General features: G+C 41.8%; 1 long non-coding RNA gene across 1 annotated transcript in view; it reads right to left on the minus strand.

Annotated features, from left to right (window-relative positions):
* The window catches only part of LOC144246566 (uncharacterized), a 33,491-nt gene extending 26,945 nt beyond the window's left edge, over positions 1 to 6,546 (minus strand). Inside the window, exon 1 of the long non-coding RNA XR_013340224.1 lies at positions 6,218 to 6,546. This is a non-coding gene — a long non-coding RNA (uncharacterized LOC144246566). The remainder of the gene's footprint in view (positions 1 to 6,217) is intronic.
* Positions 6,547 to 14,140: the final 7,594 nt, after the last annotated feature.

A 14,140-nucleotide genomic window follows, 5' to 3' on the forward strand; every position in this document is an offset into this window, starting at 1 on the left:
CAGACCTATATATAAAACTCCTTCACATGTCAGTTTGCTTTAAATATGTATAAAATTCTGATTTTATAAGAAGGCTAAAAGGTCACCATAGAATTTAAATAAATTAATAAATAAAATAGCAATGATAAAAAGAACTGCCTGGTTCCACACCTCCAGAATTGCATAAATGACACGATTCCCACGTCAAATGGAAGGAAGAATTAAAAATGGACTCACAAAATCTCCACTAAAGACCTGGCTGAAACCCAAACACACACGAATTTTATGGCCTGAGGACTAGTCACCCTGTTACACTTTCAATTTTTGACACATGAACAGCAGAGTTCAAGAACATGAGCCAGAAATTTTGGCACTGCTGTGGCAGTTCGTCCTCTCTCCCCAGCTGATCAAGTTCTGCTTGTCTTGATACAGACTGGAGAGAGCAGCTCTCTCTCCCCTGTGCACCTGAAGAGACAGACAAGCAAAATATTAAACAGCTACAGATGCTGAAAGAAAAGCAACTGTTCAGTCAGCTCTTTGGGGTTTTTTCAAAGCTTTGCTTGTAGGACAAAACTGATGAGACTATCTGACGATTATTCAAAAAAAAAAAAAAAAAAAGAAAAAAGCAAAGAAAATTTGCCTGATAGGAGCACAGCTAAAGCTTAATCTATTTATGTAGCAAAACAGAGGCAAACGGCTGTTAATATGCTAGAGAAGCACAGAAATTTCTGCTAATCTATTGACAGGGGACAAGCTGCTCTTCTGGCACAGTGAGGGCTGACATCAGACTACCAGTCTGACAAACCTTATTGCTCAAATCCCTCACACCCCCTGTTCTGCCTAAGACAGGCACTTGTCACTGCTAGTGCTTCCAAATGGTTGACATGCCAGAGCAGACCACATCCTATTTCCCTTTTTTTTTTTTTTTTTTTTCCAAGCTACAGCACAACACTTCTCCCTCACAGTCAGTGCATGGGGCACGGTTTCATTGCAGCAGGAAAAGCTTTTCCCTGCCAGGCTGGCTGAAGGGTTCTGTGGTTGGTAGGAGTTGGTGCCTCCCCATCCCTATGACAGCTCAGTAGCTGCCTTGTTTTGTCCTGTTCAAGCAAGCAATGCCAGCTAAGGGTCACAGCACAGATTCAGCATTCAACAGGGGAAAAGGCAAAGCCCTACAAGTTTCTACTGATGGAGTAACACCACTGCTCTGTACTGGAGCAGTATCCTTTCCATGGGGAAACCAAACCAAACTAAAGAAATCTCTTTTTAAACACATCCCACTCAAAGACTAGGCTTAATGATAAAGTTCTTACAGTGCTGAGGCTCCCGGTCACAAGGTTCCATTTTCCTATGAGCAAACCACCTTGGGAGAACACAGAGTTTTATTGCAATTTCCATATCTCCATTCACGATCAAAAGAATAAAAAAAAAAGAAAGAAAAAGGATTTTTTTCCCTACTACCCTGCCCCATACTGCAGGCACTGAGTCTGTTCCTTCCAACAGCAGTGTACTCCATCAGTGCTTTTCTAAGTGTGCTGGAAAAAGAGAATTGCAGAAGGGCTCTCTCTTAGCCAGGCTTACCAGGTCCAGAGAAACCCATCTAGATATCTGTCCATTCCCAACATGCTCCCTGTACTGCAGCTCCTCCAGAGTGAAAGATAACAGCTAGCAGGAAGATCTACATGTTTTCAATGTTATTTTTTAGGCTTACAAGATGCAAAAAATCTTGGTGAGAATCTGTCCATGCGTCTTTGACAAAGACATAAGCAAGAACACTTTCCAAAGGACTGTTCTGTCAACACACCAGAGGTCATGATGAGAAATGGAGAAAGGGAGAAGCCACAGAAGAACCAGCTGTCACACAGGCTGCAGTAGACTTAGTGTGGGGAATAAAGTAGAGGCCCTTGTCCACCAGCTGTCCCCTTTTCTACTTTCATAGACATATTTTATTGGTGTTCTCCCTTACTGTGTGTCTTAATTAGCAACTCTGCAAAGTACATTAAAGGATCTGACTGTCAGGTCTTCTGCTGTGACTCTACAGCTGTTCCATACAGAGCAACCAGGGAACATAGACAGAGGTGTATTTTCCTACAGAAATTAAAGCATGTCAGTAGATTTTTGCAGCCACTTTTGCAGCTGACATCCCCAGTCTAAGTGGTGCCATCTGTTAGCCATGTTGTGTACACGTTTTCATGAAGGAGACTGATAGAACTAAACTAAGTTCTACTCAAAGTAGCATAATATTGATCCTGAAAGAAGACCACTGGTGTCTTGTATCCAAGGGACTTCATTTTCAGAGTGATGTCAGTGAGCAAGGGGCTGCTGTGGAACTGTTCATCTTGGCAAACCCTTGAAGCATTTCCAGTCTCGTGCTCTGCATCCAGTGAAACATTTACCTGTGTTGTCCCTGCTGAACTACACTCTAACATTTGCTCCACTTTTATATGTGCCATGGGAGTACTTGAAAAGAGTAGATGGCCACCAAATTCAAAGCAAGGTCTGCTCTGCAATTCTCCTGGGAAAAAGTGGATGGTTATCTCCCCCCATCTGCTCTTCCCTCTCCCTTCAAGCTTGCTACTTAACACAATTACATGCAGCATTTGACAACAGAGCTGATAAATTATGTGGCTGCTTGAATTGAAAATGTGAAGGATAATAGGGATAAATATCAATGCATTCACAGATGACACAAACACATTTCATCACTTTCAAGGCTTTTTGGTTGTGCTCAGGAATGACTTGCATGAACTAATTCCTCAGTGCATTGTCTTAAACAATTCTCTAGAGGAAAAATGGACTGTGCCTAAGATGTAGATGACAGACAAGAGTGAAAACAGTGAAAACCCCACAAGTCCCAAAGGCAAAACAGCCCAGTGAGGCAGCAGTAGGATGCTGCCATCAAAAAAAAGAAAAAAAAAAAGAAAAAAAAAAGAAAAAAAAAGAAAAAAAAAAGAAAAAAAAAAGAAAAAAAAAGAAAAAAAAAAGAAAAAAAAAAAAGAAAAAAAAAGAAAAAAAGAAAAAAAAGAAAAAAAAAAGAAAAAAAAAGAAAAATACTGTGTGGTTGTAGGACAGGTTTGTGCTTCCAATTTTTACCTCATATCTGAAGCTCTTGCTTGCAACTTTCTAGTGGAATGTAGGGGAAACATGCACCTGGCAGGGGATGGAAAGAGGTATGGAAAGAGAGCCACTCAGATGGAAATACACATGCTCTCCTCATGCTTCTCTTGCCCTCTCAACACTGACATTGCTGTCATGGTTCTTGATCTCTCTCTAGGCTATCTGATCTCCTGGAGCACATCAAGGCCTTCCCATGGCTTTGAGGGCCCTGACATATATGATATGACATATATCGGTTATGTTTTGCTGCCACCCCTCTCCAGCTCCCCTCAGCTGCAGGAACAGGCCACACAGCTCCTGAAAGAGAAACTTCTCTTCAGTTTCTGACCACGAGTCACCCAGAGGCAAGAAAGCAACTGCAACTACAGGGAAGCTGCATACATAATATATTTTTAATGGGATTCAGTACAGGTATGCTTTAGGCCATGGATCATGGATTATTTCTGGTGCCAGCCCTTGAGGTTTGGTCTGCAAGTGGGAACACAGGACTGCCTGGCAAGAAACTGCATCTCAGAATCCTTTTAGAGGTGAGAACTGGCTTTAAAAGGAGCAACCATCACAAGTGCTTGATTTCACAAGATACAACTAATCCTGGAGGCAGATTTTCTTTTCACAAGCTGCCCTTACTGGGCTGACTCTCCTCAGCAAGGTGGTGCCAACGTAGCGTTTGTTAGCGAGGTGCAGCTGCAGGGAAGCACCGGGGGTTGGCCTCTCCTGGCACACCATGGCCTGGCACTGGCCAGAACTGAAGAGCACCCATGGAGAAGCTGCAGATCCCATGGAATCTGCTTGCAGTTATTGCTCAGGGCCCCACTGTCGGGCTCAGAGCCCCAGAGCCACACAGCCAGGCTCTGCTCAGCATGGCAACAATTCATGCCATGGCATTTCCAGCAGCTCCAACGTATTGCAGAGCAACGGAGGGACAGGGAGGAACTCTGTGCCTGGAGGCACAGGGAAGAACTCTGTGCCTCCTTGCACATCTCAGATAAATGAAAGCCAAAACCAGAGCCGAGCCAAATGGTTCCTTTCTCTGCAACTCATGGCAAATATTTTGAGGTCAGGAAAAACCAAGTTTTTGCTGTCTAGAGGCAACCAATTGTCTTCTATAAACATGGCATTTTGCATTGAGTCCTGTGCAAATTGGAATGAGACAATTCCAGACATCTTAAAAGAAAAAAATGGAAGCATTGAAAAAAATTATATACCCCTACTAGCTATGTGCTGATCCAAATTAAACCATATTTATGTCTTTGAGAGTGAAAAAATGTATTATTTGTATCATTTATTTATCACATAAAAATACCACGGGTTATACTTATGGCACAAACTCTTTAATTTTGAATAAATGAAAAATATGCATAGTATTAGAGTTGGAGCTGAGCAGCATAAAAAGGCATTAAAGTATGCTTTTCACCGGTTGACACCTCTTTTTAAGGCTAAAAATTAAAATGGTGAAAATAGAAAGCATCAATATTCTTGAAGGTTATATCCAAAAGGCTCAGTAACAGTATGTAAGTGGAGGATTAATGTCATAATGAACATAAAAATCTCACATTTTTAGATGAAAAAGCTTGGAAAGCAAATGATGCACATTTGTTCATTACAACTTAATTAGCACAGCCTGATATTAAGGACCAGCAGTAATACTGAATGCAAATTGAAGACTGCTTGTGGGTATATCTATACTTCCATATATATATGTGTGTGTGTATATATATATCTTGAGTAATTGCCAATATGATAAGTGTTGAAATAAAGACTGTTGAAATGCTTCTGGGATTTGAGTGAAGGAATAATATCTCCATTTCAAACCTTGCTTCAAAATAACTTTCACTATTTATTTCTGAGAAAAAAAAAATCTAAACATAAGTTTGATTTAAATCATCTTTCCCTAAAATTCCAGCTTTTCTTTATTGAGTTAGCAAAGAGAAGAGAAAAGAAAGGAGGAGAACATTTTCTGGCAGCTTCTGCATTTCTCACTTGTATTTATTAAGAAGTGAAAGGTGCCTAAGTGTTCATAGGTACCATGTACAATTAAAAGTTGTTTAAATGCAGGGGATAAAGTATAGCTTATTTGAAGTAGGTGATACCCCACAGATGTAAAGGCAGGTAATGATCCACACTGACGAGCTTGCAATAAAGCTCTTCTAACCAATGCAGAGGGCAGCAGTACAAACCATGTCACCAGAAGTTTTGTCCCCAGGAGAGCTGCAGCTCAGCTGTGCAGACCAAGACCACCTGCCTGTCCCTCAGCAGCTGGATCTCAGGGCTCCTCAAACTCCCACTCCACACAACCACCTTATTTTGACTTTGCTTTTCATTTGTAAGCAAGAGAGAATTTTTCTTCTGTACTGTTCACCACTACATGTTAAGGATTATTTAGCCCTTATTCAGTAAATACACTGCACAATATTTTTCTGATAAAGGTCAAATAGAAATGACAGGAAAGGAAATGACAGAAAACCCCTCCCTCTGTTGTTTTGCATTAATATTCTCAGTGCAAATCAGGTATCAGACAGTGCAGAAATAACCACAAAGTGTTAAACAAAGCTCATGCCCATTAAAATCTGAACAGACAATCTTTGTCCAGACCTTACATGCAGCCAGTTGCCTGATTCACCTTGCTGGTCTGCTCTGGATGTTTTGATGCCATTTTAATATTTTACTGGAGCTGGCAGTAACATACTTCAAATGCAAGTGACCCCAGAGAGAGCTATGGTCAGAACATGGAGAAGTAAATAGTGGTTTTGGCTCTTACGAGTTAAATGACAGTCTGGCAGAGGAATGGTGGTAGAACTTCAACAAGGAAGATCAGAACACAATTATGCACGGCCAGAAATGTATTCAGTAATAATCCATCATGCTGTCTCTGGCTGCTTTGCATGCAGAAAGATCATCTGCTTTAATCTTCCCAGTTTCCAGACCCATACAGAGCATCATATATTATGCAAAAAGGTACTCTGGGTGGCACCATCGAGCTCACCACTGCAGTACCTCTTTTGTTGAAAAGGGTTTTCTTTTTGTATTTCCCACACCCTCCCTCAGCAAGTCTATACTAGGCATCCCCTTTCAGAAGATAATTTTAAAGTATTTCTGTCTCAAAGGAGAGATTCTTGCTACTCACTGTTTCTCCTTATATCCTGCAGCCACACAGAGATCCTTGTTTCCTCCTGTTCACACACATGCCTCTGTCCATCACTGCCTTTCTCCTGTGCTGCTGAAAAGTAACCAGCAGGATGCAGACCTTTCCATTCCCTTCCACATGAACGATTCAGTAAATTCATCCTGGATGGCTCCCAGGACAGGTTTTTTTCTGTTTGTTTGTTTTTAAATCAATTTCTACTGGACACAAAGCATGTGTGGTAGAGAAAAACAGTGCCCTTCTTCAGCATTCAGGGAGTTTTCACCACTAAACAAAACTAAAAAGCATTTTCTGCAAGCAAGTGTCCTGGGTAAGTCTATGCTAAAAGGAGGGGTCAGAGAAAGACGAGGATCATTACAGGCTTCCCTCTCATCCAAACTCCTACACCTGCTCCTGCAGAGGGCAGGGACAGATGCCTGTCTGCTCACAGCACGCTGGGGACAGATCCTCACATGGACTAAATAGTCACAGTCCCCTGAGAGCGCAAGGCGCTGCACCATGCTACACCTGGGGAGGAGCTGGCCTTAATTCTTGCTTAATTTTGTTCAGAGCCACGTACATTTATCTGACACACTCCTAGAATTGCTTGTGTGAGCGGAGTGCGGCTCCATTTACTTCCACAGTGTTGCCTCAGCCTCTCAAGGAGAGACGAGGACTGGAAGGATTCTGTGTGCAGAAGGGCTGGGAGCTGCCCCGTGAGCCGCTGTGCCCTGTGCCCACCTGGCAGCACCTTGCCAGGGACCCGCGTGGCACAGCTCTGACAAGGGCAGCCTGACCCAGGAGCTGACTTTTCTTGTTGTGTTAGCAGGGAGCTAAAAGCTCCCGAGGGACTGTTTGTAGAAAGTGCTTTTGAATCTGTGCTTCAGCATAGATAGTACCCATTTAAATCTGAAGATGGACCTTTTATCAAAAGATGTGACAGGCTTTCTTAAGGGTAACTGTCACAGGTGGAGGTATAAAAAGAAGAAAATCCCCCCTTTTCTCTATTGTTTCAGTTTTTCTGTAATTTTACCAAGCATTTAGAGGGTGAGATAATGCCAGATACATCTGTCTTTGGCATTTTTAGGTATGCATCATCTTGGAATCTAAGTGCTCAGGCAATATGTGATAACATCCTGAAATACTTCCACCTCCTCAAGCTCCTCTCTCATTTTTCTTTTATTTAATCTCAAATGAGTTCAAGCAACTTCTGATTTTGCATTTATCTAGATCAGAGGTACAGAAGAAAAATAGACTTCTATAATTTAACAACTGGTAATAACATTACAAGTAAAATTAAAATCTCTAAATCAGGATGAGTACTGAATTAGGAACAGGGAATAGATGATCATAATTTTCTGAGTATAAGAAGGTGTTTCAAATGATTTTTTTGAAATATTACTATTACTTTTCTTGTGTATGCTCTGGTCACAGAAGGGAGTATTTCAAAGTCTAGTTGTCCTTAAAATTATATCCAACAATAAATCTACCTGCATATAATGATCAGATGTCAGTGTAAAATCCCTACCAAAAGGGTTATTGTGCCATCACATGAAGAACCACTTCACTCCTAAGAACAAAGTAAAACTAACAAGTCTCCAGAACAAACTCACCCCAACACCAAAATCCCAGCAAATACTGCTGAGATAAGAATATCTAATAGAGGTTTAAGTCCCATAGACCCCAAACCTCTGTTTCCAGAATGCAGAACAGACAGCAGCTTGTGCTTTAACAAAGATGGAGGCTTCTCTAGCACCACAAAGATGATTGTCATTCAAAAGGAGATCAGAGCATGCCAGTCCTGTGCAGGTGAGCACCTGCAAACTCTTGCAGCTCACTGGATGCTGTGGGGAGACTCAGTTGCATATGTTATCCTATTTTAGTTGTTCTGCTGATGCAACTGCACGGCTGCCACCTGACTCAGAGCACAGGTCAAGCCTGCTCCCCTCAAACACTGAGCAGCTTAAAGGAGCCAAAACCCAAATGGCCCAGATAGGAATGTGCCTTTGAAACCTGCTTGAGTTTTAAACCTTAACTTGGCCTATCAGAACAGAACGAACACTTTGCACCTTTGGTTTTCATCCAAACCAACCTGAAACACACAGATTTGTATCAGGTGTTTGAAATGGAAGTTTCCTTTAGCAACTGAGTTAGCTACATCATATACACAGAATCACTGGGGCAGGTACATCCCCTGGTAGGTGACTACTTAGTGTCGGTCCTTTCCTGATATATTTGCTGTGACTTTTTCTTCACTAAATTCTACTTTCTCCTGTTTCTTTGATTAGCTATAGCTGTTACTGCACAATCTGTTTGGCTTTGTCCTCACTGCTGTGTTTGAAAAAATGGCTGCCTTGCAGAAAGCACAAAAATAGTTACAGAACTATTCGTGTTAAAAAAATACATCACTTAACAACATCTTCTGCACAGAGTAGGCCAACTATTTCAGTTTTCAAAGAAAGCTAAATTCTACAGAGAGTGATTTTAATTCAGATTAAAATCTGAATTTTAAAATCAGATCTCAGAGAGAAGGAAACCCATGTACCACCCCATGTCACAGGACAGCTGCAAAGCACTGGCTGAACCAGGGAGTGAGGAAGGAGAGTCAGTTTTAATCCCAAACAACCAATCCAGACCACTCTTTCTGCCATAAAACTTAGTAACAATGTGCAACAGCAGAAGACCAAGTAAATTTTAGGTCAGCTATGAATATAGCATGAAACAGAAGCACTTTTGGATGAACTCTACAAATGAGAAAGCAGAGACACTGGAGTGGGCACGGGTGGTCTCTCCCTATCTAAATGATACCTCATAAAATCTCAGTTTCAGTGCTCAAAGAAAGATATAATTCCTTTAAAAGGTGTTAGATGACACTAAACTAGAAGCCTAGTCCACCTCAAAACTTCAACTGTTTCTCCCCAAAGAGACAATTGGACATGAAAACCTCAGGGAGAGTGCAATAAATACCCCTCACAATGAACAGAAAACCATGCTATTGCTAAGAGAGTAAAATGTCATAACACATGCAAATATAAAAATTATAAAGCCAATGCATGAGCCTTTCCCTTTTAGAAGGGATCTTCCCATTTTTGTTCCCTCAAACACAGGGAAGAACAGTTATTTCCCAAAAACATTTCCCTGTGGCACAGTCTGCGTTTGGCTGGCCTGACAGCTCATGTGGAAAAAACCCTAAGGTAGACAAAGGGTTACTTCAGTAAACATGTTTGTATTGTACTTGGCTTAATATGGGCCATTTTCTTAATTTTAAGAAAAGAACCATGGATTAAAATAGGCGAGAGTAGTGAGGAAGCACTTAATGAATGCTCCACCTCACTGTACTCAAGGCCTAGACTGCTGTGTTGGCACCTTGCAGTCAGCTCTCATCACACGGGGCACACCCTCCCTTTGGTGTTTCACCTCTGCTTAATTTCCATCATGATATGGAGGAACACAACCTAAGTGTTATAAAAAACCCTGGTCAATGTGGAGCATGTGATGTTATGTCCTGTATCACAGAAAGTGAAAAGTACATGTTACAGCCTCAAGGCTGTTATTTGCCTTCTTTTTTGCTCTTCCATATACTAATGATTTAACTAAGGTATTTCTCCTTTAGAGGGTAGGGCAAGTTACATCAGAAAAAAACCTAAATAATATCAGGAAATTAGTAACTTTTGCATCTTTTCAGACAGCAGTACAGGTCACACATATAGTGAAAAACCTAAACAAGCTGGAAGAACTATTATGTTTAACCAAGTTTAGGACTGGATGCATTATTCTTCTAGCTAGATCATCAGTATATGATATTTTACACCCTATCTGGTACACAGTTAGAGTTTGCTCTCTAGGAAAAGGAATCAAGTATCTTCTGTGTCTTGCACTATTTGTACTGAAGGGGTCAGATGTTAAACCACTCATGCTGGAGCACTGGCTGCTTGAAGTACATTCACTATGGATATCATCTTGCCAGTGGCCAGGGCTTGATAAAGGTCAGTTGACCTTCCTGAGAACACCTCAAGCAACAGAGGCAGAAAAGAGAAACAAACTCACACAAATTCACAATTCTTTTAGTAGAGCCATTTGTCAGGACATAAAAAAGAGTTTGCTGGGAGGAAATGCTTCCCCTGCAGAAACTCTCAGGCTCAAAGATCTGGGAAAGCACTGCTCTGGCAAAGGATGGCTGTTTACAAAGCATTACCTACCAGGCAAGGATTGCACAAGGATGTAAGGATGTACATGTGAAATCGAATTACTACCTGGAACAGAACAAGAACCTGAGGAGAATGCCTGTGTGAGCTGAGCTCTCAATAACAGAAGAGGGCGTGCAGCTTGCTCATCATTCTGGTGACAAAATCAGTCTTTTCTGCCTACACTTGGCAAGAGCCTGCCAAGATCAATGCAGAGACTCCCACTGACTGGGAGAGGCTGGAACCCATGGATTCAAATGAGAATTGCACTTCAGGAGGTGCATCATTTCATGCTTTGAATGTAATATCGACAGTGAAATAAAAATCACTAAGAGAGTTTGGAAACAATTGCTGTTTTTTTATGCAGCAGCACTTGCCCATACCTGAAAGCTTCAAGCACTGCTTAGATGCATTTAGTGTCTTTATACTAAAGTGAATTTAATTCTGTCACTGTGGCATTTGGCTCTTACTGAAGAGCCGAGGATTAAAGAGAGCTCACTATCTGCTGAGAACAACGGGCTTCTTATGAAAGCAGAGATTTTTGTACAAGAAGCCATGCTTTTTCTACAAACAGATATTCACATGCCCATCTGCACAAAAATCCAACCACATTATGGATGGGGAAGGCAAAGGCATGTACAGCTGTGGCACAACATATGGATGCACATGCTGCAACAACCATATAGGAGGAGGGAGAAAACCCCTCAAAAGTTTCTGGAAATCTTTCCTGAACTAGCTGAAACATTCTCTACAGCACTGGAGACTGTATGTACACACCTAGGTAGGCAATAACATGTAGAAGTGTCTAGGAGAAAATCAGGAGTATCCAGAAAGACAAGACACCCAGGAAGCATGAAAGTCTTTCCTATTTGAGATGTGTCTTGAGCATCTCCAACATCTTCCTAGCTCTTTGTTATGGAAAAGCTAAACTAAAATTTGGTCACTGAAGGGTGAGAGAGACCCAAATTGTCTTAAGAGGAAAACATGCATTGCAACAGAAGCAGTAACAAAGGACTGGTTATTGCTATCATTGTCATACGAGGTTGAGCACACCTTCAGCATTGTGACACAATGTACATTCTTTGCCAGGAATTCTGTATGAAATCCTCACTGTTTTTTCCTTTTTTAATGCATGCTGGTAGAAACTCAAAAGTTTCAATTAAAGGAGGGCAAAGACTTAAAAACCCTCTTCCATTATGCCTTATCCATTGGGACCAGGTTTCACTCTGTTCCAAATAACAGAGCACAGTGGAGCATTTGTAAGTGTACTTTATCTTTTATAAATAAATCTGACAGCATTAGAGATAAATCCACAGTCCCTTGAGGGTGAGATCAGTGCACAGTTACATGTTTGTGTGAGTGTACACCTACCATTAGTCTGAAAAACTCAGAACCTACTGACATAGTGGGTAATTGTGATCAAGGCAATATAAAGCTTTCCACCCAGTTCCTAAATTTTTCTGTCGTCATTAATCATCTCTGTTTGGAACAGTGTTTCTTGTTTAGTATCAAACAAGTGCCTGTAGACAGGCTAAGTATTTCTCTCTCAGTGCTGCAGAACACTCCTACCAGGATTCAAAGCTGAGCTTCCAGCGAGAGAGATGCTCTTCCCCCTTCCCTCTCCCCCAGTCAATGTGCCTTTTGTACAGCTGCCTCTCCATGACACAGACCAGCAGGGCTTGCCTAAGGGCCCTGTCCTAAGGGTCTCCTCTTTCCTTGGCACAGGCTTGGATTAACGAGCAGCCCTCCCTGCCTGAGCCAGCACAATTAATCAGCATCCCTGGATGTTGCCAGCACCTGCTCAGGTGCACTCCAAGGTCACAGCACTGCTCTGCAGCCTGATGGCAAGAGAGCAAAGCACAGGGCGTCAGTCTGCTGAAAGCCCCGCATTTGTCACCCTGCTCCTCGCAGGTGTTGTGCTGAAGGGATCCATCTTCCTGCCTGCACGGAACTGAGCAGATAAACAACGCACCTCTGAGAGCTGGAGGAGGACAGGGAAAGGCTAAAACTGAAACAGAGTGCGGCTGATGGTATAATGGCAGCTCTCTGGCAGATGCCTTTGGAGGTTAATTACCTTTCCAAAGAGTAATGATTCATCTTTTCACCCATACCATAATATCCTGCAATGCTAATTCTCATTTCGGAGACAGAAAGACTAATGACAGAGAAAAGGTTTTATATATATAAAACTCTAAGGAAAGGATAAATTTGCCATAATGGGGTCCTAGACTCCATCAATAAAAACTCCTACCAAAAGATCACAACTCTGAGTATTCCCAGAACATAAATATTTTGTAGGATACACCATCATTAGCAAAACCCATCAAGCTTTTGTTTCAATAAACAGCATCTGCCAGGAGCATCTTCTCTGAAACAGACAATATTAAACAAAATTTGGTCTCTCATTTATTAAATGGGCAGCCTTCTGGGCTCATGTCTCAGGAGACTTCCAAAAGCTTTAAAAAACAAAGAGACCTTTTGAAAGAGGCTCATCTCATTTGCTGCAAGATTTTCCATCTTAAATATTCTAACAGGTGTTATGAAAGTACCAATGTTTTGGACCTGCTGATTGATGCTCCTGAATGCCTCAGCTATACTAAGCAACTGCATACCCACTTTACTGTCTTAGCAATAGAAAGTAACTTTTTTTTCTTGCTGTTAAAGAAAGTAAGTAAATGAAGGGAGGAAAACCAGCTGTGAAGGGAGTCAGATATGAAGGCTTCAGTGTAGGAGCAACTTATCCTATCCATATCCTGGCTTAGCTGTGGGAATAATGGCCAGCCCTAGCCAGGTCCCTGGGCTCCCAACAGAGTCTGCCAGCAACACAGAGAGAAAAAGCACCTGGAAAAAAAAAATCTTTTCCACCTTCTCTGTGAGATGCAGAGAAATAATCAACAAGCAAGTAGAACCCCCAGGGTTGTTGCTGGTCTTGGAAGGGACTGAACCAGTGATCCCAAAATGCAAGGTTCTTTCTTGATTCTGTAATTGCTTAATTTACTACTCATTAAAACACCTGGTTAAAATGCCTATTAGCTTCTTTTCTGCTCATGCTCGTCTCAAATATTTTGTGGTGTTAAAAAAAAGATAAAAATGTTAGCAGCCAAAATATGATGTATCTCATGACAAAATTTCCTCAAGTCAAAAATCCATGGGCTGAACACTATCAAGTTTTCCCCGACCTTGTGGTTTTTTTGGCTTTACTCGGTCCTCACTGTGCTGCTGCTGTGCTATACAGCTCCATGCCTAAGGGCCACTGGTGTGTCTGTCACAGAATCATAGAATAATTTGATTTAGAAGGGACCAACCTGGTTCCAACCCCTCTGCCAAAGGCACCTCCCACTAGACCAGGCTGCTCAAAGCTCCATCCAGCCTGGCCTTGAACTCTCCCAGGGATGGAGCATCCACAGCTTCTCTGGGCAACCTGTTCCAGTGCCTCACCACCCTCACAGTGAAGGATTTCTCCATCATATATAACCTAAACCTGCCCTCCTTCAGTTTAATGCCGTTAACTCTTGTCCTATCACTACATGTCCTTGTAAAAAGTCTCTCCCATCTTTCTTATTGATTACCTTTAGGTGTTGTAAGGCTTCTCCAAAGTATCCCTGGAACCTTCTCTTCTCCAGGATGAGTAACACCTACTTTTTCAGCTCATTTCCATGGGAGAGATGCCCCATCCCTTTGGTCATCCCTGTGGTCTCCTCTGGCCTCTTTCCAACACATCCACATCCTTCTTATGCTGGGG

Source organism: Lonchura striata, chromosome 7 (assembly GCF_046129695.1).
Source record: "Lonchura striata isolate bLonStr1 chromosome 7, bLonStr1.mat, whole genome shotgun sequence".
Taxonomy (NCBI): Eukaryota; Metazoa; Chordata; class Aves; order Passeriformes; family Estrildidae; genus Lonchura; species Lonchura striata.